Source organism: Canis lupus, chromosome 12 (assembly GCF_003254725.2).
Source record: "Canis lupus dingo isolate Sandy chromosome 12, ASM325472v2, whole genome shotgun sequence".
Classification (NCBI taxonomy): Eukaryota; Metazoa; Chordata; class Mammalia; order Carnivora; family Canidae; genus Canis; species Canis lupus.
The window spans coordinates 9,761,307-9,788,024 of NC_064254.1; the positions used below are offsets into that span (position 1 = coordinate 9,761,307).

Here is a 26,718-nt window from a genome sequence, read left to right on the forward strand (position 1 = left end):
TTAAAAACAAATTTTTAAAACCATTTCTTAATGAGAAAAGTATTCATGCTGACATTTCAAGGAGGGAATAAAGGAGGAAGGACCTCCCGGGTGCTCCGCCTGGCTGGGCAGAGGTTCTCCGCCTTCTGGAGCACAGGAAGTCTTTCCTTACTGGTCCGTAAGTGGGAAAATGTACCTGCCCATCCCGTTTCTAAGGCTGCCGAGAATCACTGGCTTATCTGAGTCCATTTCTGTGCTCCCTCTCCACCAGACATCTGTTATTCTCTCTTAAGTTTTTGTGATATCTCCTGTAGCCTGCGGACTGCTTAAAGATCTGGGTGTCTCTGGGTTATAAACCTGTGTGTGGCTTTGTTTTAATTTTGCCGCTGTTGGCCACCAAGTTTACATCTCCACACTGCTCCTGTCCCCTTTGCATTTCCAGCAGCACTCTAAACAGTTCTACATGGTTGCCTCAAGGTATCCTAAGCTTAATTAATACGCCTACAAACCTGCTGCTCCTCCTTTGATCCCCTCCCACCAATGGCATCAAATTCACTCAACACACTTATTACTACCTCCTCACAGACCTGTGGGTACTCCCATGACTGTCCTTCCAGGTAATTCTGGTGAGAAACCAAGGAATCGTGTTAAATGGCCCTCCCCATGATCCCATCCAGTTAGCTCCATGATTGTCAAATCTGCCCCTCCTGCTTTGCCTCCCCATTCTGGTTGGGACCCTCCTTGTCACTGGAGTAGATTGCTGAGTCCTTGCTGGTCTTCCTGGCTTTAAGCTGGATTCCTCCAGCTTTTAGAGGCCACTGGTATTATTCTAACTTCCACAGGGCCATTGTCACGACCTGACTCCTGCCCCTGACATAAGAGCCAGTCACTCCAGTCCAGACGGTCTCACTTCTCTTCATACACAGAACACTGCATATAGCTGGGGCTACCCTGTCTGCTGCACCTGTCAGATCCTTTGTGTCACCAATGCTATTTCCTCCAGAACAAACCTTTACCCTTCCCCATCCAACACATACTATGGACAAATTCACACTCCACTGTGAATTCACACTCCATTCACACCTTCCTCCATTGGTGAAATCTGCTTGCACTTCCAGGCTCTACTCACAAGCTCCTATTCTGCAAAAGCCTTCCCTGGTCCCAGGATAGATAGGGACCTGTCTTCTCAAAATGCTTCATTTCCAGCTCTGCACCAGCATGTGTCACACTTTATCCTGTGTTACACCAAGTTCTTCCATGTTGTTCCCGGACACCAGTGACAAGAGTCATGATAATAATTAGCACTGATTGATTGCCCATGCTAATCACTTGGCATATATTACCTAATTTAATTCTCAAAAGGACCCTGTGAAGTAGGTAAGGTTTGTCCCTGTTTTACAGGGGAGGAAGTGGGCTTGGATGGTTTAGTCCTATGCCCAAAGTCACATAGCCAGGTGCCCTTGAGTCCCACTCTTTGCCAATCCCCCAGGCACCAGCTAGAGCCCAGGCTGTGAGGGGGATTTCAATCTGATCCTGCTGCGTCCTCCTCAGGCTCCAGCACAAAGCCAGGTGCACCAACCCTTGTGAATTAATGATGTGTTCATCCACTGGCTAAAGTACTGAAGGGACAGAAAATAGAGGATTGCCATCCTGAGTAGAAGAGAAGAGACTCCAGGGTCCCCTTAAATAGAGTGCCCAACTTCCTCCCAACCCCAGCTGTCTCTACTTAAATATTACACTTCTTCCCTGGGGCTGCTGTAACCAAGTACCACAAACAGGGTGGTCAAAAACAACACTAATTTATTCTTTTACAGCTCTGGAGGGCAGAAGTCTGAAATTAAGATGTGGGCGGGGTCACGCTCCCTCTGAAACTTCTAGGGAAGCATCCTTCTTGTATCTTGAGGTTTCTTTTTTTTTTTTAAGATTTTATTTATTTATTCATGAGAGAGAGAGAGAGAGAGAGAGAGGCAGTGACACAGAAGGAGAATCAGGCTCCATGCAGGGAGCCCGACGTGGGACTCGATCCTGGGTCTCCAGGATCACGCCCTGGGCTGAAGGCGGTGCTAAACTGCTGGGCCACCCAGGCTGCCCTGTCTTCAGGTTTCTGGCAGCTCCAGCTGCTCTCTGGCTTGTGGCTGCATCTAATCCCTGCCTCTGTCCTCATGTGGCCACCTTCCCTCTATCTCTCCAGCTTCTCCTCTTCCTATAAGGACTCCAGTCACATTGGATGAGGGCCCATCTTAACAACCTCCTCTTGGCTTGATTACACCTGCAGAGACCCTATTTCCAACAAGGTCACATTCACAGGTCCTGGGGGATTAGGACTGGGGGGTCGAAGCCATTTTGTGGACTCCATTCAACCAATAATTCTGCCTACATATCAGATCGTAATATATGAGGATATGGGTCCTTACCAGCACCAGGGATCCTGTAGTCATTCACTATTGAGATAAAAATCCCTGGGTTTGTGACAGCCTCCAAGATGTACTGCTTTCTGAGTTGATGTTGCCACATGATGAATATGTTTAAGATGTTTAACTCATGTTATTTTGAGACCCATGGACTGGCAGCTGGAGATGAAGACAGAGAGAGTGAACAAGAAGAAAGGAGTGAGTGGAGGTACCTCGGGGCTGGGTGAGCATGGCCCGTGCAGGTGCAGCTGAGGCAGCTGCTTATCAGACCCACCCGGTGTTCCATGCTGTTTGGCACCCCCTCAAGGTCCCTGCTCTTGTGGGCTCCTATCTGTTGCCAATCTGGGGTTGGCTGCTAGTGACCCTCTCCAAGCAGGGAAACCATGTTTACCAAAGTAAGATTTGCCCAACCTGTGTTGTCTATCGCTTCCCTGTTGACTGCCTCAGTTTACCCTCCCACCCAGTTTGGAAACTAGGAACACATGGATGTAAAAGTGAGAAGCTCTGTGCATCTCCATTAGGATTCTAGGTGTCTCCAGTGTGTCTGTGGGGTGCTTCTACACCGGGGAGCTCTACCGGGGAGCTCCACCCGTCTTCAGAGAGCTTCAAGGACTCGACTTGTCTGTGTGATGGTCTGCTGCTCTGTCTGGGGTTCTGCAGGACCCAGAAGCTTCAAGACCTTCTGATGGGGAGTGGGAAAGGCTGGACAGAGCACTGACTGGAGGGCAGGAGCAGTGCTGGAATGTGTTGCTAAACAGCCACAGGCATGAAAGGTTATTAAACCCACTTTACAGATACAGAAACTGAGGCCAGGCTGATAAAGTACCTCCTTTCTGTGACACAGCTCACAGGTGGTGAACCAGGTCCATCCTGGCCCACAGGGAGCTGAGTCCAGGCCCCCCCATGGCCACCTTACTGCCTCTGGCCTCAGATACACTTTGTGTTGTGCAGACTCTGCATGTTGGTGAAGGTGGCTTTCTCTGCTTCTACCATGTTGGGTAAAAAGGTTTAGCCACTGTTCACTGTTCAGAGGGCTGGTGGGAAATAGCTGTTGCCCATTGTTCCAGTCCAATCCCGATTTATGTACATCCAGGGGTGTGAAGCCCAGGGCTAATACCATGCTCCTACTTAACTGTCTCTCTGTGTCTCCTTTGCTGTCCCTTCCCCAGGACTCTGGCACCAGAGCAAACACTGACTTGCCTGAGCTGGTGTTGAGCTTGGGGAGAGAGTGAGAATGGGAGGTCTACCTGTTATGCTGGCCAAGCCTCCAGGAACCAGACAGAACTTGGGGGGCAGCAAGGAAGGCCCCGCATGACCTGGAAGCAGCACCAACACTGGACTTGGTGCACACTCTGGGGCCAGGCTCCATGGATGGGTGGCAAGAATGGGGTGGGAGGAGGGAGTCAGCCTCAGAGGGTTTCAAAGCAGGGTGCTGCTTCTCCACATCTGCCCAGTACTCCCCACTCCCTGCCTTGCCTTCCTCATCTTCCCCCTCATCTTGTCCATCCTATATCTGCTCTTCTCTCTCCACCTTGCCTAGTCTATTTTATGTCTGTCTCTGCCAAGAGGTCTCTGTCTCTGTCTTTCCCTGTCTTCTCCATCCATTTCCCAAACTTGCTTTCCTCCGAAACAAAACGTAGCACCCTTGGGCTCCAGGACTAGGTTGTGAAATGGAAACCCTTGAATGTCCCCATTCAGAATGAGGCCAGGATCAGGTTCTAGTTGGAGCCTCATACTTGCATGTGTGTGCACACGTGCACACATACACACACACACACACACACACACACACAGTTGTAGGGGCACTTGTCTTCTCTGCATACCTGGAGGAATGGCTTCCCTTCCTACTTCCCATCTGTATGCCAGGGAGTTGGCTGGACAGATGATCTTACACTGTGTCCCTGCACTCACACTGTAATTCTATGGAAATGGGTTTAAGTGACAGCACAAGGGACTCAAGGTTACAAGTCCACAAGTTCCTCTTCAGTCCTTCCAGCACTGAGTATCCGGACAGGGGTTCCAAATTCTCCAAGCACTGCCGTTTGGAGGAGGTTCTCTAGTGTCTCACAGCTGACACCCCAATTTTGTGCTGCCATAGCCTACTTTCTTCAGGTGAACCTTCACACACAGGCCTTCAAGACAAGCCCTTCTGCCACGCATGTGTTCATGTAAGTTAGAATCTGCCTATAGCTCCTGGCAAACATCTGTGCTACTGCCAATCCTCTGCCCCAGGACCCCCAGGAAAAGAAGCAGCCCGAGTAAGGAACTCATCAAGGGATAGTGAGGTGACGGTGGGACAGGACTGCAAGAGGGGTGCCCAGAGGAAGGGACCCACTATGGCAGGAGGTATCTCATCAACAAGCTAGTTCCTTCACGAGACAGACTCCTGCCTGGAGACTAGGGGTACAGGTGGACTCTCAGCTTTGGAATTTCTTTGGGGAACAGAGCCTCACCCACCTGTTTAAAGAAATGAGAAGGGAAGGGAAAATGAAGTGCAGAGTTGCCTGGTACATAGTATAAATCTCAATAGGCTCCAAGGGAAGGAGGAGAAATCTCATTCATAACCTTGATGAATTTGAAACTTAATAAGGCCCAGCTAGCCCAGTGAGGGCTCATTAGTGGGAGGAGCAGAGCACTGCTCACTCCTTTCTCTTTGGGTAGCTCAGCCCCCTGTGCTCCTAGAGAAGGCTCTGGGATAATGCAACTTAACCACTAGACCATCAGCCTGCAACCCAGTGAATGTCCTCAAGCAAGTCAAAGAATGAATGGTCTCCTCTCTCTCTTCCTCCCTCCCTCCTTCCTTCCTCAGGCAGGGTATTCATCCTTCCTAACTCAGCCATAACACACTCAGCACCAGCCCTGCACAGCCCCTCTCTCAGCCACATTCCCCACCGCCACCCCCAGCCCCATAGGTGACCATTCTGTCCTTTGGGGTATACCCTGGAGTTGCATTTGTGTGCTTCTGTCCTTTAAATTTACACATGTGGTGTTGCACTGTAGACTCTACTCTTTGTCTTATTCTTTTACTGTCAGCACCATTTCTAAAGATCTACTGAGAAGCTGTATGTGCATCTAGTTCATTGTTTCTGGTTGCTGTCCAGAATTCACAGGGCTTGCCACCACATGCTACCTTTCTATTTCTCTGATGGGCCCCCACATTACCTCTACTACCAGCTGCCACAGCATCATTTCACAGAAGATCTGCACATGTCTTCCCAGTGATCTTCATGAGATCAGCCCCATAGTTCATATCCAGATTGGAGTGTGTACGTTGGAAGAGATGTGCACTCTTAATTTGCCCAAGTGCTGTGGGTTAGTAGGTCCTGCTTTGGTGGCCCTGGCCCATTTCATGGCAAATCTTTGTTTTGTTTAGTGGTTCTACAAAGGTGCAGCTAAGCGTAGGCAAATGCCAGAAACCTACTGGCTGTGCCCTGCCCATTAGTGACAAAAGCCCAGTCTTCTCAGGGTCAGTGGCTCAGCTCCGGGGGCACCATTCAGATGGAATTTTCTGTTTTGTACCCCAGGGAACCCCTCCATATGAAACATAGTATGAACAATGCCCTGGAACTGTGTATTGTGCTGACCCCATTCCCTTGCCATTAGTGAAAGGGCAAGTTCCCAGTGTCTCCAAAAGTGTATGGCCATAATATCCCATGCCAACCGCAGTCACTGAATCATTAAAGTTCCTTGGGAAAAGAGCATTTTTTTCACTCGCCTCTTTAATTCACTTCAAGGTGAGTGACTGTGACTTTGTCTCCACCAAGGCTGCTCATTGAGGAAAGGCTAGAGAGAAGGAAAAGCTTGGATTGGAAGTCAGAGGATGCTTGAGCACTTGGCCAAGCAGAGGGACTTCTTAGTAGCCCCTCTAAAGTGCCCCCTCCCTTACCTACTCTCCTAGTATTTGCCCCTCCCTACTTGCTCAGCCCTGCCTTTCCTTCTAAGTCACAGCCAAGGCCTATGAGGCCACCACACCACCTATGTTTCAGCCCTGGAATTGAGTTGCTCTCCTCAGACTGAGAATCAGAGTCTCAGCTTGACTGCTACTAGGGCAGCAGGTGTATCTCCCTACTGTGTTTTTGTGACCAGCTGCATCTGGGACCTAAGTTGCTAACCAGATATTCTGGAGAGACCAGCTGAATGGATTAACTTTTCAAAGTGCTGAAACTTCATTTGTCATAGCCACAAACTAGGAACAACTCAAATCAACATCAGCAGTAGAATGAGTAAACTTTCTCATTCCATCATGTATTCATATGATGGAATACTACATGCAAAGAAACAAAGAACATCAGTGATGAATTTCACATGCAATGTACTAAATAGAAGAAATTAGATATAGAAGAGTCCATTCCATTTTTATGAAGTTTAAAATCAGGCAAGATTAATCAACAATTATTAACCTACGGACTATTTTGTTTGATTTATATAACACTTCTTTACACACACAGAGGGGGATTGTTTTGAAATCAATTCTAGACATCATATCATTTCATCCATAAGCATTTATCAGTCATAAACTAATATAGTTATTAGACATAGACTAATAGATTAGTCTATGATCATAGAAGTCAGAATAGTAGTTACGTTTGGAGGAAAGATTTGATGGGGACGGGGCATAAGGGAGTTTTCTTGGGTGCAAGAAATGTTACATGGTGATAGTCATGTAGGGATAACTTGATATATTTCAAAATTCAGCAAACACTTGAACAGACATTTCTCCAAAGAAGATGTATAAATGGCCAATAAAATAAGCACATGAAATGATTCTCGGGATCATTAGTCATTAGGGAAACATAAATTAAAGCCACCATGAGATACCACTTCACTCCCACTAGGGTGACTATAATAAAAAAAGATGACAATAACAAGTGCTGGCCAAGACATGGAGAAATTGGAACCCTTGTATAGTGCTGGTGGGAATGTAACATGGTGCAGCCACTTTGGAAAACAGTTTAGCATTCCCTCAAAACATTAAAGATAATCATATGACCCAGAACTCTAGTCCTGGGTATATACTCAAGAGAACTGAAAATTTATGTCCACACAAAAACTTGCACACAAATATTATTCACAATAGCTAAAATGTAGAAACAACTCAATGTCCATAAACTGAGAAGCAGATAAACGAAATGTGGTATACCCATACAATTGTTGCATTCTCCAACCATAAAAAGAAATAAAGTACCTATGCAAACCCCAACATGACTTAACCTTGAAAACATTATGCTAAGTGAAGGAAGCCAGACACAAAATGTCATATATTGTATGATTCTATTTACATGAAATTGCCAGAACAGGCAAATCCGTGGAGACAGAAAGTAGATTTAGCGGTTGCCAGGGGTGAAGAGCAGGGAAGAACAAACAGGGAGTGACTTTGAGGGTGATATAATATTCTGAATTAGGTAGCAGTAATGGCTGCACAACTGATGAATATACTGAAATTACTGAAAATTTAAAACTGCGAATTTTGTGGAATGTGAATGAACTATCTTAATAAAGCTGCCGTAAAAAATTCATTGAGCTGTACACAAGATTTTGCACGTTACTTTATGTAAGTTATACATAAGTAAATAAGTTTTTAAAAATTTGCCGGAAAGCAAAAGTTGAAAACTCAGTGCTAAGGGTTAAAAGAGTGAAACAGAACAAGTCTACAACTCTCTACTATGTGTGTAAACTCAAAATCACATACATATGAAGCAACATTGCATTTCTGTTAGGATTCATGCTGAAGTCAATGATACATCCTAGATTGTCTTTCCAAGAATCCTAATTTCTGCTTCTGATTTGAATTCTTCCCTAAGCCCTGGGCATGGGCTCCTGGCCCCAATTCCCAATCAGACCTCACCTGAATTTATTTCCCAGTGCTGAATCCAGATCCCAGAGGTCCTACCTACAATCAGTACTGACTGCTGCCCCACCTGCCTTCTGAATTGAACCTTCTCTTAGAATGCCCTTGGCCAAATCCAAGCATCATTGAACTTGTGATGATCCTAACCTTTCCTGTGCGCATGTTGACCAGGACTTCCTGACCTTCTTTAGGGCAACCTTTGGTACTGGGTCAGTGTCCCAAGCCCACTCCAACCTGAAGACTGTGTCCCCACCCTCCTGGCTAGATGAGATATACCCAGGATTCAGGGTGACTTTTACTGCAGCCTACTGGTGTCTAGGCTGAAATGCCCAGGATCAGGAAAGGCTGTGTTTTAGCTTTACCCTACTGACAAGGTGTACACCTTGCCACACATGTGATAGACTATCTGGAGCATTTGAAATGACAGACAATGGCACTTACCCTATCAAGTGAATGGATTGGTAATGAGCAATCCTCTAGATTGTCCAGAGACTGATTTTTCTTGAGCATCCCTCAAGAGGCTCTATACTGCAGTGTAGATCTCACCGAAGAAAATTGTACAATTACTGTGTATTGGTTGAGCCTCTTGGTTGCAGACAACAGAATCCTCTCTAGACAGTTTAAACAAAGAGCAGTTTAGTAAGGTATATAGAGAGAGCTCACAGAATCATCTGAACTGCTCAAGAGACAGTCTTACGTTCAGCTGCTGGAGACAAATGCATTAACAAATGTCAGAACTGGCCTTTTAAGGGAATCTACGCTTCCACGACAGTCAGCAAATGGCCATCAAGCACCACAGAACCACGCCAGCAAAATGTGTGCCCCCTACCCCAGGGTCTCATTTAACTCGGTTTCCAATCAATCAAAATCTCAGTGGCACTTAATTAGAACTAATACTGGAAGCTAGGGGTAGGGTAACCAACCATTCCAGGCTGCCCAAGACTGAGAGTTTCCAAGATGTAGGACTTAACAGTGCTAAAACCAGAAAAGTCTCAGGCAAACTGGAGTGAGTTGGTTCCTAGCTAGGAAATGTGGTGTTTCAGGACTCTATATTGGGAACATAGGGAATTGTCAAAATTCAAAGAGGAGGTTAATTGATTTGGGACAGCCGCAATAACAGATAATCTCTAAACTACATGAGAAAAATAAGTTATGATCACCATTTGTTGAGTATTTACTATAGGCGTGTGCTTGCTAAGTGCTTTATTATTACTATTGTTATTATTTTATTATTATTATCTCTTTTAATCTTCTCCACAAACGTATGAAATTGTATTATTTGTCCAAGGCTCTTATACTGTTTTGGGGGGAGATGGGCAATAAACAAAGAAGTAAATAAATGGGGGTATGTTGAAGAGTAAGGGAGAAAAGAACAAGGCAAGACCACAGTCAGGAAGGGGTGGCTATTATAGCTAGAGTGTGCAGGAAAGGCATTTCTGGGGAGGTGACATTTGAGCTTAGACCTGAGTGATGAGAAGGAGGAAGGGGACACATAACCATCTGGGGACAGGATGCTATAGCCAGAGGGAAAAGCAAATGCCAAAGCCTTGAGGTGGGAATGGAACATACAGGGAACAGAAAGGAGTTCAACGTGGCTGCAACAGAGCACAAGAGTAGTGAGATATAAAATGAGACTCGGGTCTGGTTGACTACAGTAAGGAGTATGGATTTTATTTTAAGATCAATAGAAAGCTAGTCAAGGGCTTTAAGCAGGGGTGTGGTATAATTTGATTTTCATTTTATAGCTAAGGTCACAAAGCTAGTGAATGGGAAATGAAATTTGAAGCCAGATATATATCACTGCAGAGCCTTGCTTTCAACTGCCATGCAAGTGGACTCCATCGGGATTGATAAGCAAGTGCCTCTGTGTATTGGTATTCACACATGTTCATTCTGTGTATCTACACATGTATGTGTGGATTCTACAGAATTGGTTCTCGACCAAGGGTGATTCTTGCCCCCACCCTCCAGGGATATTTGGCAATGCCTATAGACATTTTTGGTTGTTACATGTTGAGGGGGGGTTGCTGCCAGCATCCCATGGGTAGAGGCCAGGCATGCTGATAAACACCCCACAATGCACAAGATAGCCCCTACAATAAAGAATGATCTGGTCCAAATGTCAATCCTGCTCCACAGTGAATGGAATAGTCATCTTCTTACATGTGCAATGATGGGTCAGCTCAAATTAAACCTGAGACTCCTTCCAATTCTCTCAGTATGTGTACTTTTCTTAGGAGACGGCTTTCAAAGCTGGCAGCATGCCAATTCCCAAGCAGCCAGCCAGAGAACAATACACCAAGCAATACCGGCAGCAAGCTGGTGGATGGAGATGGGCCTGGCTCTGTGGAGTAAGATGGGCTCTCCCTAGGCTTCCCAACACTCAGTCCGGGCATTGGGGCTGGAAGCCTCAGAGGGTGACCACACTGCAGTTACATTTGAACCCACTGTGTCTACTCCCAGAGGTCCCACTCTCTAGTGACATCTGAACACATCACCCCTGCTGCACACCAGATTCCCCATTCATGGAGACCCTTGGTGCATGCACACGCACCTTCCACTTACCAACACCATAGACAGACTACACATCAGATAGAGATAGTACATCATACCCACTAAAATGGATTGAGTGTTTTCCATGTGCCACTTGCTGTGCTAAACGCTTTTATACAGTATCTTTTTATTTGGTTTTCTTCCAAAGCAAACCTCGAAACAAAAATTTGGGAGCAAGTAGTTTCATTGGGAAGTGATCCAGGAATTACTATGATAGAATGGAGAAGTAAGATAGCAAAGGGAGAGAAGCCCATTTATGGCTATTAATGAAGGAGTTACTACTCTGGGCAACTGGAGCTGATGCCCACTGGGATCCTCTGGAGACTATGTGTAACACAGCCCAGGGTTGTCTCCCACTCAGAAGAGAGGAAGCTGGGGTATTTAGCCATTTAGCCATCTGCTCTAAAAAAGCAGACATCAACTCTGGCTTTTCCTGCCTCCTGTAGCCCAGACACTTCTAGCCCCCAAAAAAGCACTGTCAGGGGCTCCAAAAGCAGGGGGGCAGGTAGAGGAACCACATGCAGGTAACCTCCAGGCAGGCTGAGGGGTTGTGGTAGGCACCAGCAGCAGCTGCTACATCTCCCACCTCACTAAGAAAGGTATTAAGAGGACTCCATTTTAAATGGGACAACAGGGGCTGGAAGAGTTTACATAAACTTTCCCAAGGCTACACAATTAATGAGGTATGGAATCAGAATTCAAACTCAAGTCTGTCTGACAACAGAGCCCACATTCTTACCCACTATATTAGCTTCCTGAGGTTGCCATAACAAAGTACTACAGACTAGGTGGCTTAAACAACAGAAATCTACCATCTCACAGTTCTGGAATCTTGAAGTCTGGGATGAAGGTATCAGCAGGTTGATTCCTTCTGGAAGACTCTGAAGGAGACTCTGTTTCATGACTCTCTCTTAGCTTCTGGTGGTTTGCTGGTAATCTCTGGCATTCCTTGGCTTGTGAATATATCACCTCTTATCTTTGTTTTTATCTTCACATGATGTTCTACTTCATGTGAAGGTCTCTGTGTCCAAATTTCCCCTTTTACTAAGGACCTTAGTCATATTGGATGGGGGCTCACCCTAATGACCTGTCTTACTTAATTTAATTGCAAGAACTCTATGTCCAGATAAGGTCACATTCACAGGCTCTGGGGGTTAGGACTTAAGAATATGAATTTTGAGGGAACACAATTCAACCCATAACATCCACCATGCTTGCTGCTGCCCCTCCATACTCCATGAACCTTGTTTTTTCTGCACACCCTTTTTTTATCCTTTGAGCTTATCCATTGCATCCTGGACAAAGTGCCCTTTCATTTATGTCCCCAGCTGCTTTTGGTGGCCCTACCAGCAGGCATTGAGTGTGACTGGGTCACAGCCAGAGAGTACAGCACTGCATGGGATGGAAGAAATCCAGGGAGGAGCCTCATGGAGGGGGCTTGGGCCCGAGGTCCAACCCACTGTCACCTTAATCACCAAGATTAAATCACCAAATACAATAAAGAAAAGTATTATGGAAATAAAACACTGCCAAAAATCTTTCTAAAATTGCGAGTGCATGCAACGAGCAGTCTGGGTTTATAAAGAACAAATTATGCCAGACACACTTGATTGTGCCTTTGAGGGATCTAAGAAATTAAGGGATGGGAATGATGGGAGAGATGCAATACATCTTGATTTTAATACAGCAATTGATACATTGTCTTGTGGAATTGTCCCTGCAAAATTAATTCAAATTGGCTTGGTGAGGAGAACTGTCCCCGAGGTTGAAAACCAGTGGAAAGATAAACAAACAAATAATGATTAAGGAGAAAACCAAAGTCCACAGCCCTGAGGTAGGGAAAGGAGGGAGGGTAATGTGAGAGAGGGGAAGCCTGGCTTGTCTGTCAGATTCAGGAATGTGCAGAGGTGTAAAAGGGAGGCCGTGTTTGTTTGGAGAAATGGGGAAGGGCTAAAGGGCTACTGAGAGCAAGGTTGACCAGAAGCCTGCAGGACAGTGGGCTTCTCCAACCACTAGATGGCCATATGGCCCATCTGAAGAGATTAGGACATTGGGGCTACACCCTAAAGAAACCCACAGCCTGCATGGGGTGAACTCACTAGAAATAAAGACAGTTGACTTCAGCAGCAGTGTCAGGTACTAAGCTTTGGTTTAGGTTTTTGCCTTTCCAAATGCACAACATTTGAAGTGAAGTCACCCATTCTTCAGAACCATAGAAACCTGGCTTGGGCTCAGAGTGTTGGAGCTGGCAGGGGGCTTAGTGAAGGGGCTCCTCTTTGCACAGATGGGGAAGCTCATGACCCAAACAGAGAGAAAAAATGGAGATCTGTAGGCCCAGGACTCAGTTCCAATGTTCATAGAGCTGGGATAAAGCCCAGGAAACACCATTTCTAACAGGTTTATCAGGGATGATTCTGGTCTGGATAATACTGAAAACCACAGGCCTGCATTCACTCCTGATCCTTCCTCCCTCATACTTTCTTTTTTTCCCTCCCTTCCTTTCCCTTTCTTCCTTCCTTCTTTCTTTCCTTCCTTCCATCCTTCCTTTCCTACCAAAACATTTTTGTTCTGTGCCTATCTTATGGAAGGCATTGCCCCAGGTTCTAGGACACAGAGGTAGAAGGTGATTACACTCTTTGAGAAGCAGTTGGAATACTCAGTTGGGAGAGTTTACAGGAAGCACAGGTAATAGAGATCATATTAAAAAATACCATGCAAACATCACCCAAAAAATCCAGGAAGATGGAAAGTATAGAACAAAGACTTGGTTTTCTTAATAAATATACTGCAAGGAACAAGAATAAGATAGAATCTCTAGATTAAAGGGGACTGAAGAAACAAATCAGTCAATTACGTGTGAGACATTACCTGCATCCTGATTTGAACAAACTGTTAAAAAGAGCATTCATGAGACAACGAGAAAATTTTGAACATTTGTGGATATTTGATGATTTTAAGTAGTTAAGAGGTATGTTGATGATCTTGTGGTTATTTTTTTAAAGAATCCTTACCATTTACATAAATACTAAAATATTTATAAGTGAAATTATATGATGCATAGAATTGGCTTCAAACTAACTCTGTGTGTGCATGTGTGTATGAGTGTGTGTGTGTGTGCGCGCGCACATGTGTATGTAAGGTGGTGTGGTCTCTAGTGTCTAGATTAAACAAGCTTGCCCATGAGTTGATAATTGTAGCTGATGATGGGTATATGAGTGTTCATTATACTATTATCCATAATCTGTTGTATGCTTAAATTTTTCATAATAGAAGTGAAAGAAAGAAAGAAGAAAGAAGAAAGGAAGGAAAGAGAAAGAAGGCAGGAGGGGAGGAAAGAAATGCAGATGATAATTAAGTCATCCTAGTCAACTAGGATGAAATCCTAGACTGATGACCAGATAGGATAAATCACAGAGGGTCTACTGCTATGGTGGCAGGGCTCAACTCAGAGAGGACTAGCCATCAATCAGGCTAGGAAGAAAGAGGGGAAGTGGGAACCCACATCAAGAGAGTATGGACCTGTGCAGGCCACTGGAGAGTACCTGATATCCAGAGCTGGCTATGCTGCTCTCAGGAGCTCAGGGATTCTGGTAGATGAAGGGAGTAACCAAAAGATTTCAAACAGAGGAGGCGTGGAGAGGCACACATTTTGCTGAGTTCACTTGGGCTTCTCTACAGAGATTGGACTGGGACAGGGGAGACCAAATGAAGGAAAACAAGTTATGGCCACTACAAGGGTCCAGATGAGAGGTGAGAAGAGTCAGGACCAAAGCACAGCAGTGAGAAGGGGACTCTGGAGATATTTAAGGTGTAGGATCTACAGGGTTTAGTGTCCAGCTGAAGGAAGATGTTTAGGATGGGTTTCTTGTTGGATGCCTAAGGGAGGTGGTGATATCATCTCTCAGCCATAATGGGGTGTACAGGCAGAGGACCAGGTAGGGTAAGAGGTGAGAGATTCATCTGGACATCTTGCATTTGTGGGATAGCCATGGGGGAGGGTTCATACATGGTTGGTTGTACAAGACTACAGCTCAGAAGAGAGGTTTACACCAGAAGATGGACATAGTCTTTAGGAAAGAGAGAAGAAAGGAGAGGAGAGCAGGACAGGGGAGGGGAAAGAAGGAAGCCCAAATCAGTGGAGAAACATTGAAACCCTAGGGAGTCAGGGGCATAAAAAGCCTGAACGCAATCCCAGTCTTCTGTTTTCTGCCACCCCCCCCTCCAACAGCTTCTGTCCTGTGATTGTCCACTCAAGTTTCGAGGTCTACTGGATCAGTACTGACTGCTGACAGTGGCTTTCTTCCAGTTCCTACACTCATCATCCCTGCCAGGTGATTCTTCCACCTGTTGGTGGAGCGAGTCTTGCTCAGGAAGCTGATGGATGCCTCCATCGCCAAAGCCCACTATCCTGAGCATCAGCTCAGCCATCCTCTCCTGTGTATCATTTCTCTGCTCATGACTTTCACATGTTCTGGGGCGTGTGGTCCTGGCTTGGTCATCAGGCATTTGTGTAAAGTTGGACATTTATTTAACCTCTCCTAAGCCCATTTCCTCTTCTATAAAATGATGATAATCGTCCTGACTTCCTAAGTACCACACTATATGAATAGTACTTAATTATATATATATATATACCTCCAAAAATGCCATTGGTGTTGTCATCGTTCCCCTTGTTCCCACACACCTGTCTCATGCACACATGAGCAACCCCTGTTCTGTTTCAATGGCACCTGCAGACAGCACCTGGTTCCTGTTTTCCTAGATACTAAGCGCCTGCCTGGCCCTCCCCTTGAATGTTGACACTCGTTGTGCTCTTGGGCTATCTCCGGGTCTTCATTGGCCTGGCTTCCCTCCTAATTCAGAATTTTGGCCTCTCTAGCTCCTTACCCTGAACCACTAACCTTCTGAGAACAGTGGCCCAGCAGGACCTAAAGAGTCTCCAGTGATCTCAAAGCATTTCACATACTTGCCAGAAAGTTAGCAGAGCATAGCTGTTTGTAATACTGATTTTCCCAGCTTCTAACCACTAACATGATGGAGAAGTAAGGGAAGACTGTCAGAGATATTATCCCCAAACCCCACATGAACATAGCAGTGACTACAACTGGGGATTGGAGTGACTTCCAGGTAGGAGGCTGCTTGAGAAGGCCTGACCAGAGCAAGGAAAACTACACTTCCCATTCTCTTTTGCACAAACAAAATAAGAAACCCACTTGTGCTGGTGAAGGCTGACTCCCTCCTTTGTGATATCACTAGACATTATGGAGATGGGCACTTTCTAAAGCATTTATTTAAGAGCCATTTACCGGGAGCCCACCATGAGGCACGTACTAACTGCTAAAATTGAATTTATTTCCTGTATTAAATCTCAGGAAAGATTGGGAAGCCTGGTCAGTGAAGCCTCCAGGTAGAATTTCTATGCCTTTACAGAATAAAACGTGTATTGCTTAGTGTGCTGCTATTTATTGTTCCTGTGGCTTCCTCAGAGGGAAAAAAAATAAGATTTCAGCCTCACAGTGCTCTGGCCAACAAGGGGGCTGTATTATCTTAGTGATTAGCTTGAAGGAGCAGGAGTTGTCTTTTGTTTTCCTGAAGCCACCTTAATTCACTGCAGTGGTTCATTTGGAGTGGTATTTTAGGAGAGACAGAAGGTTGTTGCTGTTTTCATTCATTTATTTGTTTAAAATAGTATTCACCCATTTTTATTTTTTAAAAGTAGGTTCCATGCCCAACGTGGGGTTGCAACTCATGACCCCTGAGATCAAGAGTCGCATGTTCTACCAATTGAGCCAGACAGGTGCCCCAGTTGTTGCTGTTTTTAAAGATCAACTGGAAGTAAGAGATTGATTGGATTATCTAGAAAAAAATTTTGGATCATAGAATCAGCTAATTAGTCCCCAGTATCTATTCTCCCTTCCTCCTCTCAGCAATCGAATCTCCCGTGTCTCAGCTCTGGCTTCCCATCAGCACACATCCCCCAGTCTCCCCTGCAGCTGGCCATGGGGCCAAGGTCTTGTCAATGTATTTAAGGAGAAATGCTGTCCTCGACTTATGGGTCCTGCCCTTGAAATATGTAGGTGTCCGTGCCATTTGATTAGCTGGACATAGTGCCCATGATTCAGAGGTGACCATATGGATAAGAGCGATGTTCTAGAGGAGGAGTGTGGGTCCCCAGATGACCGTAGAGAGCTGAGCCATCTACCCACCATGGACCATCTGCTGGCCTCTGGTTGGTCACAGAAGAGAAAAGTAAATGCACTGAAGTTCTATGGTCTTTTGTCACAGCAGCTTAGCCTATACCCTACCTAATACCTTCTTTACCATAGTAAAATTATGAAAATCCAAAGTTCTTTGTATACCTTTTATACAAATTACCACACTCTCCTCCTCCCTCACCCCCAAACTCACAACTGCTTACATTCCAACTGCTCTGGGCAGCATACCAAAGAGTCCTAGCACAGCAACTTTGCTCAGTTTAGGCTCTTTTACATTCTAACTGCTGGAAGAGCAATCATTTCCCTGCAAAACTTTAAAATGTATGCAGTAAGCCATAAACTGCTTACTTCTGAAAACATAGTTTACCCTTGAGAAGTGCAAGTTTTCCATGTGTTAATCACTCTGTTTTGGAGAGTATGTTTGAGTTATAGAAATACATGTTAGAGCAGTGAGGTGGCTTCTGTTTATATTGAATGTTCTCTAGAGTGCCATATCACACCAAAGGACTCTTGGAATCGACTCTTGCCCTGCCCAGGCTGCTCAGTCTCTGGCTGTTTTGGTTAAGACTTTAACCAAAAAAGTGTGGGATAATTTTTGCTTGACAAGTAATAGCTCAGCAAGGTGATAGGTGGGGTGGGGATTATACAATCTAAAGAAATTATATTTCCTTTCATGTTAGAAGAGAGAAGAATAAAATCACAGTCATAAAATTTTTAAAAATCCTTGTCAGGCAATCCTTTAGGCAGGAGAAAGGTGTTGAGAAATCAAGCAAATAATGACAGCATGCCACGGACTCCCAGAAGGTTGGGTGTCACTTGCATAAGCAGCCTGAGAAAAAGAAAGGACCCAGTCAGGATGAAAATTAAATAAAAGCCAGATTGTGGTGGGTGAGAAGAAATGAATCCACCTTTGATCTAGGTGTCTGTTAGGCTGAGGAGCTCACAAAATGAACAAACCCCTTTATTGAAACAGAGATAATGGTGCTGATATGATAGCTCCTGCCACCTTCACTGACCCTGCCCAGCAGTGGAGAGGCCTTCGGGGGCAGCCAGGCCCAGCCAGACCCTTTGCCAGTTCTGACTCAGGCAGCCTGCGCAGCACTGGACTCCAGTCTGGCCACTCAGTAGAGCCAAGTTTATAGCCATGACACCAAATGCACCTGTAGTGAGTCTTAAATATGCCAGTATCCACCAAGTAGCCTCCCCTGAGCTCCTCAGCAACCTGAAAGATGGAAAACACTGGATTGATGCCATACAGACCCGGGTTCAAATCTTCTGCTACTTTGTAGTTGAATAATCTCGAACAAATTACTTAATAATTTTCTCTATCTCCCCCTCTGTTAATTCACAGAATTGTTTAAGGATTAATGGAAGTGTGGGATATGAAATGCCTGCCCTTCTGTGGAGGTGAACCCCTTTTCTTCTTTGTTGGTCATCAGATTCATAAGGTCCCTGCCCTGCCCTGAAGCCTGGGTCCCTCAATCTTTGTCCACTTATTCTGTTCCTGATGGGGCCTCCTTTCAATACTCTGAACCTTACCCAGATCCCTGTGAAAACTGCCTTCCTCTTACTCCCCACCACACCCCTGTTGTGGGTCAGCCTTATATCCAGGAAGCTCTGGGCCACCAGCCCCATGCTGTCCTCCTGGGCCAGCCTGTACCCCCAGAGACTAAGATGCTGAGCTTACCCCATGGAAGCCCAGAGGGAGGGGTTGCCTGGGAGGAGTGAGCTGAGGAAAGCTTCCCAGGCTTTCTCACTGCATGCCCAGGGTAGCAAACCTGTTAGTGAACTTCAGATCTTGTCTCTGCTACTTCACAACCATATGAGTTGTAAGGCACCTTTCCTCTGGACTTCTTATGAGGTAAGTACATGTCCTCATTTAAATCTGTTGGACTCCAATCTGCTGTAACCTACAACCAAAGAGACCCACCATTCACAAGAGGGCTGCATCTAAAGCACTTGTCACCCTGGCAAGACACTATTTCCTCACAACACGTTCTACTGTGTGACTCCTGATTCTCCTTCCAGCGGGGTCTATGCTGGCCTGTCCATCTGCAACCCTCCCTCTTGGTTTTCAGTGCCACTTGCTTCCCATCAGTCTCTGCGCTGCCCAGTTACACTCCACCTCCTTCTCCATCAAGGCCAAGACCAGGGTAGACTGGTCAGAGATTGGAAAATGGTTTGATAGTGGGATCAGGGCATAATGAATGCTTTTCTGGCTCTGGACAAGACCGAGGACTCGCTCCCACTCAAATGAGCTGTCACTCAGACAAACACTGTGTACCCCTTAGATGGGGAAGTGATACAGTGGGGAGGGGGACACTCAAGGATTTCTTGCTAATTGTTGCTGTCAGCTTCTCCCAGGAGGAATAAGAGGTGCCTTGAGGGGTCAGGGATTGAACCAACCAATTGCCCATCTAGCGTTATTGTCACATGGCTTTCCATTGACATGCTGTTTCAGGATAAGACTTCTCTCTGACTCTGGCTCTCCAGTTGGGTCAGTCAGTAATGATTCAGCACCTACTATGTGCCAAGCACTGTGCCAGGTTTGTTCTTGAGGGCACCTCTGGCTCTGCTGCATCAACCTGCTTTTATCATACAGCACCTACTGGGGACACCACTCAGCAGAAGAAACAAAATAGTCTTTGAGCCTTCTTGCTCTTAATGAAGTAAAGACCTTAAGTGTCAAAAATGGAAGAGAATTTGGGGACCATGTGTTCTGATGTTTCTCAAGTGTTAGTGGGAAAAGCCTTTTTTAAAGTGAAATCTTAATCATTAATCAATACTGAGTAAGAAGCAGGCAGAGGGGGAATGCCCTGGTTGACATGGGGGAGATGCGATGCCCCCTCTGCCTTTTGCTCCCTTAGGAAGCCCCACAGAAATATCCATAGACCCCAGTGGAGACCTCTGGCCAGGTGATGGTCATGGTTCTGTTCCCTGCTCAGATTACATGCAGAATCCAAATAATGTCATTTGCATTCCTCGCGGTATTCCAAACATAGTATAAAGAATATTGAACCCATCCAACTCTTAGAGGTTTATGGAGGAGAAAATTAAAACCTGGGAGGGGAAGTGACACGTCCAGGACCCCAGCCTAGGCTCCTCATTGGACCTTTTCCCACCACACGCTACCAACTGAAAGGCACTCCGTGCCTCTCTCCACTTATGTCCTGAGCACAATGTCCCATCTGGCTGTTCAGGATCCTGGAAAGTGAGTCCCTTTACATGAGACAGAGGCCACGAGCAAGGGTGTCGGGTGAAAGGTCACAGTGCTGGGGCCGGCGGGGGACAGTAGAACTTTGACCCCGAGCTCTGGCTGTCCAGGACAACAAAGGCTCAGCTGCCAGTGTAATTATGGGCCTGTCATTATTCATTAGCTCTGCACACGAACTGGCAGGGGTGCAGATGCAAGAGGCATGAGGGAAACTGGGAACATGAGAAGGAACTCAATGACTGGGGCCCTGGGGAGAGCAGACATGCCGACCATGCTGATTTGGGCACCCCACACCCCCTCACCCCCCTACTCACTCCCCTGACCCCAGCTGTCCCCTTAGTGTCCAGAGAATGGTCAGAAAGAGGCCCTGGGCCCTAGTCCTCCATCCTGTGCCAACTGTGGGCCCTTGGGCACTGTAGTCTGCCTCCCTACTCCCCTGTGGCTGCCACAAGTCACTCATTCACATGCTCTTTCATTCAACAAATATCTATTAAATACTTACTATGTGCTGGCATTTTTCTAGACACTGGGGATATAATAGTGACAAAGGTCTAAATTTGGGTGGAGTGGTCAGAGAAAGCCTGAAGAGGTGACATTGGAGCAGGGACCTGAATGAAGTGGAGGGAGGGGGATCCTGGTACAAAAGGCCTGGGGCAGGGCTGCAATGTGCCTAGTATGCTGAGGGAGAGCCAGGTGGTGGAGCAGAATGAGGAAGGGAGAGGGGTGGGCAGTGAGGTCAGATTCATACTCCGGGAACAGGTGTGAGGAGCAGGGGCCTGAACAGGCTGGTCCAGCAATCCAGGTGTGGGATGTGGTAGCCAGATTAGAGAGGTACAGTGGTGTGGTAAGAAGTGCTCAGAGTCTTGTCTTTACACAGCTTATGTTTTATACATTCTGACAGCTCATCATCTCCCTCAGGGATTGTTCCCCATCAAGATGTTGTCTGTCCCAGATCAAAGAGTGACGAAGGGACTTAGGATTTCTCTCAGGGCTCTCCCCCCATAGAGATGTCTCTCATCACACTCCCTTTGCTTCTCCAAGGGGGACTCTTCCCAGGCCGGGGGGGAGGCCAGACATCTGACCCAGAGTGGGCTTCCAGGAGCTGGCAGCAGGACAGCATGGGTGGGGAGGGATCAGGTCGGTGTCCAGGAGCACAGGTAGGTAAGCAATGGCCCCACGGATGACAGAGATGCTCAGGACACAGAGGGACCATAGCCAGGGCCGCCACAAGTGGTAGGTGGGGGGACCTGGAATGGCCCCTTCCTTGTGGCACGGGCTTGGAATTTTATGACTGCGACCTCTGCACCCCTAGTGCTGGACTGCTTGAGCCAAACACCTTGCTCACACATATGACCACATGCCAGGATCAAGGCTGCCAGACCGTTCTCATGACAGGAGCCTGGGCTTGTAGTGGGACCGTTTGCCTGCTCCTCTCCACTCCTTCCCTTACATATTTAGCCAAAGTGGCACTTTTAGAAAATAACAAGACTTGGTCAACATACGGGCTGCCATTTTGGAGGAAAGACATGAGAGTTTACCCATGTCAGTGAAGAGTAGGAGATAAATGATATGGTATTGAACTAGAGAGTTGTATCAAACAGATCATGATTTTATTTATTTATTTATTTATTTGCATGAGCAAAAAAAAGATGGATCATGGAAAGTTTCCTGAGGTGTCAGCAGGAGCTTCTAAGCCTGGCATGAGGATTCAGATCCCTTGTGTATATTTCTCCCCTCGACCAGATGTAAAGCTCCCCAGCTCCCACCCTGTCCATAGCTATCATAGCTGATGCTCTTTTGGTGCCTGCTAAATGAATGGATGAAGAAATGAAGAGAGGCTAGCCGCTTCTACTCCCATGCTCAGCACAGTGCCTCAGGCATGGAGGAAAGTAAGTTGAATATTGTCAAGATGATTACATTTACCCATCCTAGGTCCCACTCCCCTTGCAATCTAAGAGTCTACTCACAGTTTCCTAAGGTGAGAGCTAACCAAACAAAGGCTACAGAAAGGAAGTCCCACTGTCGGGGGCTGAGAAGGTGTTACTTATTACCCCTTCAGGCCAATATACTAACATCCTTTGACAGGTGCCTTCTGGAGATGAGCTTGCTGGGGGAGATGGCTGAGGATAGTTTGGATACTTTTCAAATCTTAGGATAACTACACACTTGGCTTAGCATAGGCGTGGCCCCCCTATAGGAGGAAGATCCTACCCAGACAATCAGAGTCACAGCCCTTGGGCAGGGGGGCTGTGAGAAGCAGGTTCTGGGGGCTTCTCTGGTCCAGTAACAATGAAAATAGTAGTTACTAACATCTTGATGGGGCTTTCCAGGGCATACGATGCTGTCTCACACCTTCTCTCTGACCTCACTGCACCTGGGAGGGAAAAGGCCAGTGCGGCTTGCCACTTCACCCTCAGAGATTTGAGAAGGGCCAAATGGCGCCCTCAGTGCTGCTGAAAAGTAAGAACCAAGACTGGATTTGAGCCCTGATTATCCAATTCCAAATCCTCAGTCCCCGCCATTGCACCACGGAGCTCCCTCTGACAGTATAAAGTTCAGAGCAGGAGGGGACGTGAATGATCATGTATCCTAAGCCCCTCATTTAGCTGAGGCCCAGGAAGGAAGGAAGGAATGGGGTCCCTGTGCCTGGGGTCCCGCCCTGTGCACACATCTGGCCACATATTCCCATTCCCCTAATGTTCTCCATCCCCTTGACATTTGTCCCACCATCTCTATTTTACTCTCCAGACTGTGTTTCCTCTGCATCACAAGACAGCTGTGGCAGTTTACAGCTGTTTACCAGCAGCCAGATAGAGGAGGAACCTAAGTGGAATATAAACTATTGAATTAAATTCACCTCTTCAAATGCCGCCCAGATTCGCTCTACCTGAGAATTTCAATCAATGCTGGTAACTTCCTTTTGCCCCCTAAATGGAAAGTAACAGACGCAATTCTGCTTGCCGCTGGAGCTGTGCTGCCACTGCGGCAGGTGCACGTAGAAGGGAAAGGGGTGTTCGTGTGGATGGGTATCACAATAAGTCACCTGAAGATGCAGCTCTCTTGAGCTTCAGGCAATGCCATTAAGCAGGTGGGGAAACAGCTTCATTTCCCAGAGCCTGAGTATTAGAGGCACCCATGGGGCATTGGTGGAGGCTCTCAGGAAGACAGAGGCTGGGGTTCTGTCCTTCAGGACACTTTTTTAGGGACTCAAGGAGACTAGGGGATGTCGAGGAGGAATGGCAGGGGATGTCGAGGAGGAATGGCAGGGGGAAAGGAACACGAATTTCCTCCCAGCACCAAAACGTGGGTAAGGCTTATACCCAAACAAGCTGCCAGCAACCCACGCACTGATAACAGGCCAAAGGGATGAAACATGGGCCTTCAAATTTTTATAGCACAAGATGGCCCTGGTCTGGGGGTTCCTGGTTCTGATCCCGGTTCTACTATTTATTAACCATGTGATCTCCTTAGGCAGGTCATTTATCTTTGGCTCCCTTTCCCTCCCTATAAAATTATGGGAGGCAAAAGCTTTTTGAGAACTGTCAAGTGCTATACAATTGTGAGCTACAAATATACTGGGGGCGGAGGGGGGGGGCGGAAGAGGAGCACCCTGAGAGATTTTCCTCTAGATCCCACAGACTCTAGGATTGGCCTCTGGATGCAGATGGGACAAGAGGGACCAAGGCCCACCTGTACTTGGAGGATGGGCTTGGCCAGGGTGGCCATCCCGGAAGTGTCCTCTGGGAGGCAACAGAGAAGGTGCCATGGAGCTTGGATACCCTGGTTCCTCTCTGCCCCAGAGTCCTTGGGGTGTAAGGGTAGAGGGAGGCCTAGGGTTGTGACTATGTCACTGTGTTAGAAAGGCAAAGTGCTGGAGTTTCACAGGACCCACTGTGGCCCTGTTTGCTGGTGATCTCTACTGCTTTTTGTGGGGTCCCATTGCCTTTCCGTTCCCCCAAAGTCTGGGTCTTCTTTCAAGATGAGCCCCCCAGAAAACAAGACACTTATCGGTCTTCCTTCCCTCATAACTCTTTCCCTCCTCAGAATGGGCTCTCTTGACTGGTCAACAGACACTTCTAAGCCCCTCTTCTTGAGAGCAATAGAAACTACCTTACTTAAGGCACAAGAAAAACAAGACAAAAATAATAATTGAGCACCTGTTAAGAACCAGACACTGTCAGCTAGTTTATAGACACTAATCTAATTTACTCCACATAATAAACAGTTAAAGTGGGTTCACTTATTTTTTGAATAAAGAAACAGGTACAGAGAGGTTAGATATCTTTTACAAGATCATATAGGTGGTAAAGTTATAGAGCAGGGATTTGGGAAACCTAAGTTCTCTGACTCCAATACCCATATCCTTTCCAGCATGCTAGCCACCTAAAAGCATGAGGATGCTTGGGGAGGCAAACGCCAGAAAAACTGGAAACTGCAAAGAACCATTATAGAACCTAGACTGGGCTTCTTCCTCCATTCTGGATCTCTCTATGATAATAAGCCTCCTGGGGGGCAAGTCTGTACTTTACTGAGTCCTTTTGGGGGATCCCCAAGGTGCCTGTGTTTCTCTCTTACATCCTCATCCCCATTCACTCCCTTGTTTCTCAGCAAGTCTATGCTGCTTCAGGTGGGGTTTTTTCCCCACTAGCAAAGTTATTTTCCCATCTTTATTCAAAACGTGATATGTGAGTACATACGGGTCCATAGATGCTGAATGTGAGCACACAGTACCCCCTTTAAACCTCCGCACATCCTTAGGGCAGGTACTGGTGTCTCTGATTCTTGGGCAGGGTAACCGAAGCCCAGAATCACCAAGTAAGCTGCCCAGTGTCACACAGACAGCCAATCCTCCACCTCAGCTTTGTGTAGTTCTCTGGAACTCTGTAGGTCTCTGGGATGTTAACCCCACTCATAGGGTTCCATCAGAAAGACAACCCGCTTCACCATCTTCTCCACTCTGAATGCCTGACTCTTCCTGCTAATTTAATATAGAGAAGTAAATCTATACCAAACACCCGCCCCTGGCACTGTGCTGGGATAGAACAAAAATATGTAATGTGCCTTAACACAAACATGACCTCCTTTTGGTCCTGCAACATCCTTTGGGCCTGTCCCCTCCTACCACCCTACCCATGTCCCTTTCCATCTCCCTTGAGCACCTCTCTATTTGTACTTGTCTGTAAATGCAAGTGCTCTCTGCAGAGCTCCATTTCCAGCCCCTTCTCTCCTCATCCTCCATCAGGGCCGGCAAATCTGAGGAACCCAGGAGGCAGGCATGCAGCAATGCACACAGAAGGCTGAGTGTCAAATGGTAGCTGCTGTGCAACAGCCAGGTAATACTCCTGCCTGGTTACAGGCCTTGAACCATCACTTGGCCCAACAAAGCGCCCAAACAAAGCACAACACTGGCAACCCCTGTGAAGCCTAGAGCTGCTGATTTGCCCCTTGTTCAGGTTTCTGGTTTCCCAGGACTATTGCATCTATCTCAAGCATCCGAAAGTGGCCAAAATCAAATCCACAATCCCCTTTTCTCAGCATCCTCCTGCCTGCATTCTGCAATCCTTCTCTTTCAAGTCATTCTAGCTACAATACTGGGTCCTATTGGGTCCTGTCTCCCTCCACATTTGTTGACCACATCCTGCTAATTGACCATCTCTCCCTCTCCAACCTAAGCTGCCCTACTTCAGGCTGTTACCCCTCCGCTGGAATATTGTCACAGCCTCCTTCCTCAGTCTCGCTCCCTTCCCATCCATCCCCCCATCACAGTCAAGTCATTGACCCGAACTACAAGTCTAGGGCTACTTCTGGTTTACAAGCCATAGCCTGTAGGAAGACTCAATCTCCTTAGCTCAACATTTAGGACCCTCCCCCAGTGAGCAGCATACCCCTTCAGAGCCCCCATAGCCCTCACTTCATTTTCTGGACACAGTAAACTGTTCGTACTTATCCTGCATATACCATGGCCTATAACACTGCCAAGTCTCTACTCCTATTACTCCCTCTGCCTGGAGGGCCTCCTACCCTTTCAACCTCCCCTTTGCCCAATAAACTGCTACCTTTGCTGAAATCATACATTAGTGCCACCTCCTCTGAGAAGTCTTCCTTGGTATTCCTCAAGTCTGAATCAGGCAGCCTCCTTGTCCCTTTCCTGTATCAAGGCACCACTCACAGGATTTTAACATTTCGTGTTTGCTGTCTGTAACCACATGTGGCTGACATTGGAGTTGTCTACCCAACACCATCACCCCTTTTTCTGATTTTATTCAAGCAGGGAAATGCTCAGCCCAAGGGAGAGTGACTGTAGGAGTAGTTAACACTATGAGTCAAATACTGTGTTAAGCACTTCCTTACTTCGTCTTTAAGGTCTCATTAACACCATTTTAGGTGATAGGGAAACTGAGGAGAGATGTTAAGCATCTTGCCTAAGGTTGTGTAACTAAGAATTGGTGGAGTCAGGATTTGAACTTGGCCATCTGGTTCCAGAGGCTGTACTCTTAA

General features: G+C 46.6%; 1 long non-coding RNA gene across 1 annotated transcript in view; it reads right to left on the reverse strand.

Moving 5' to 3' along the window:
* Positions 1-1,883: 1,883 nt before the first annotated feature.
* Positions 1,884-26,718, reverse strand: part of LOC118350401 (uncharacterized) — a 28,005-nt gene continuing 3,170 nt past the window's right edge. Inside the window, exons 2-3 of the long non-coding RNA XR_004804109.2 lie at positions 8,680-8,849; positions 1,884-2,549 (exon numbers count right to left, since the gene is read on the reverse strand). This is a non-coding gene — a long non-coding RNA (uncharacterized LOC118350401). The remainder of the gene's footprint in view (positions 2,550-8,679; positions 8,850-26,718) is intronic.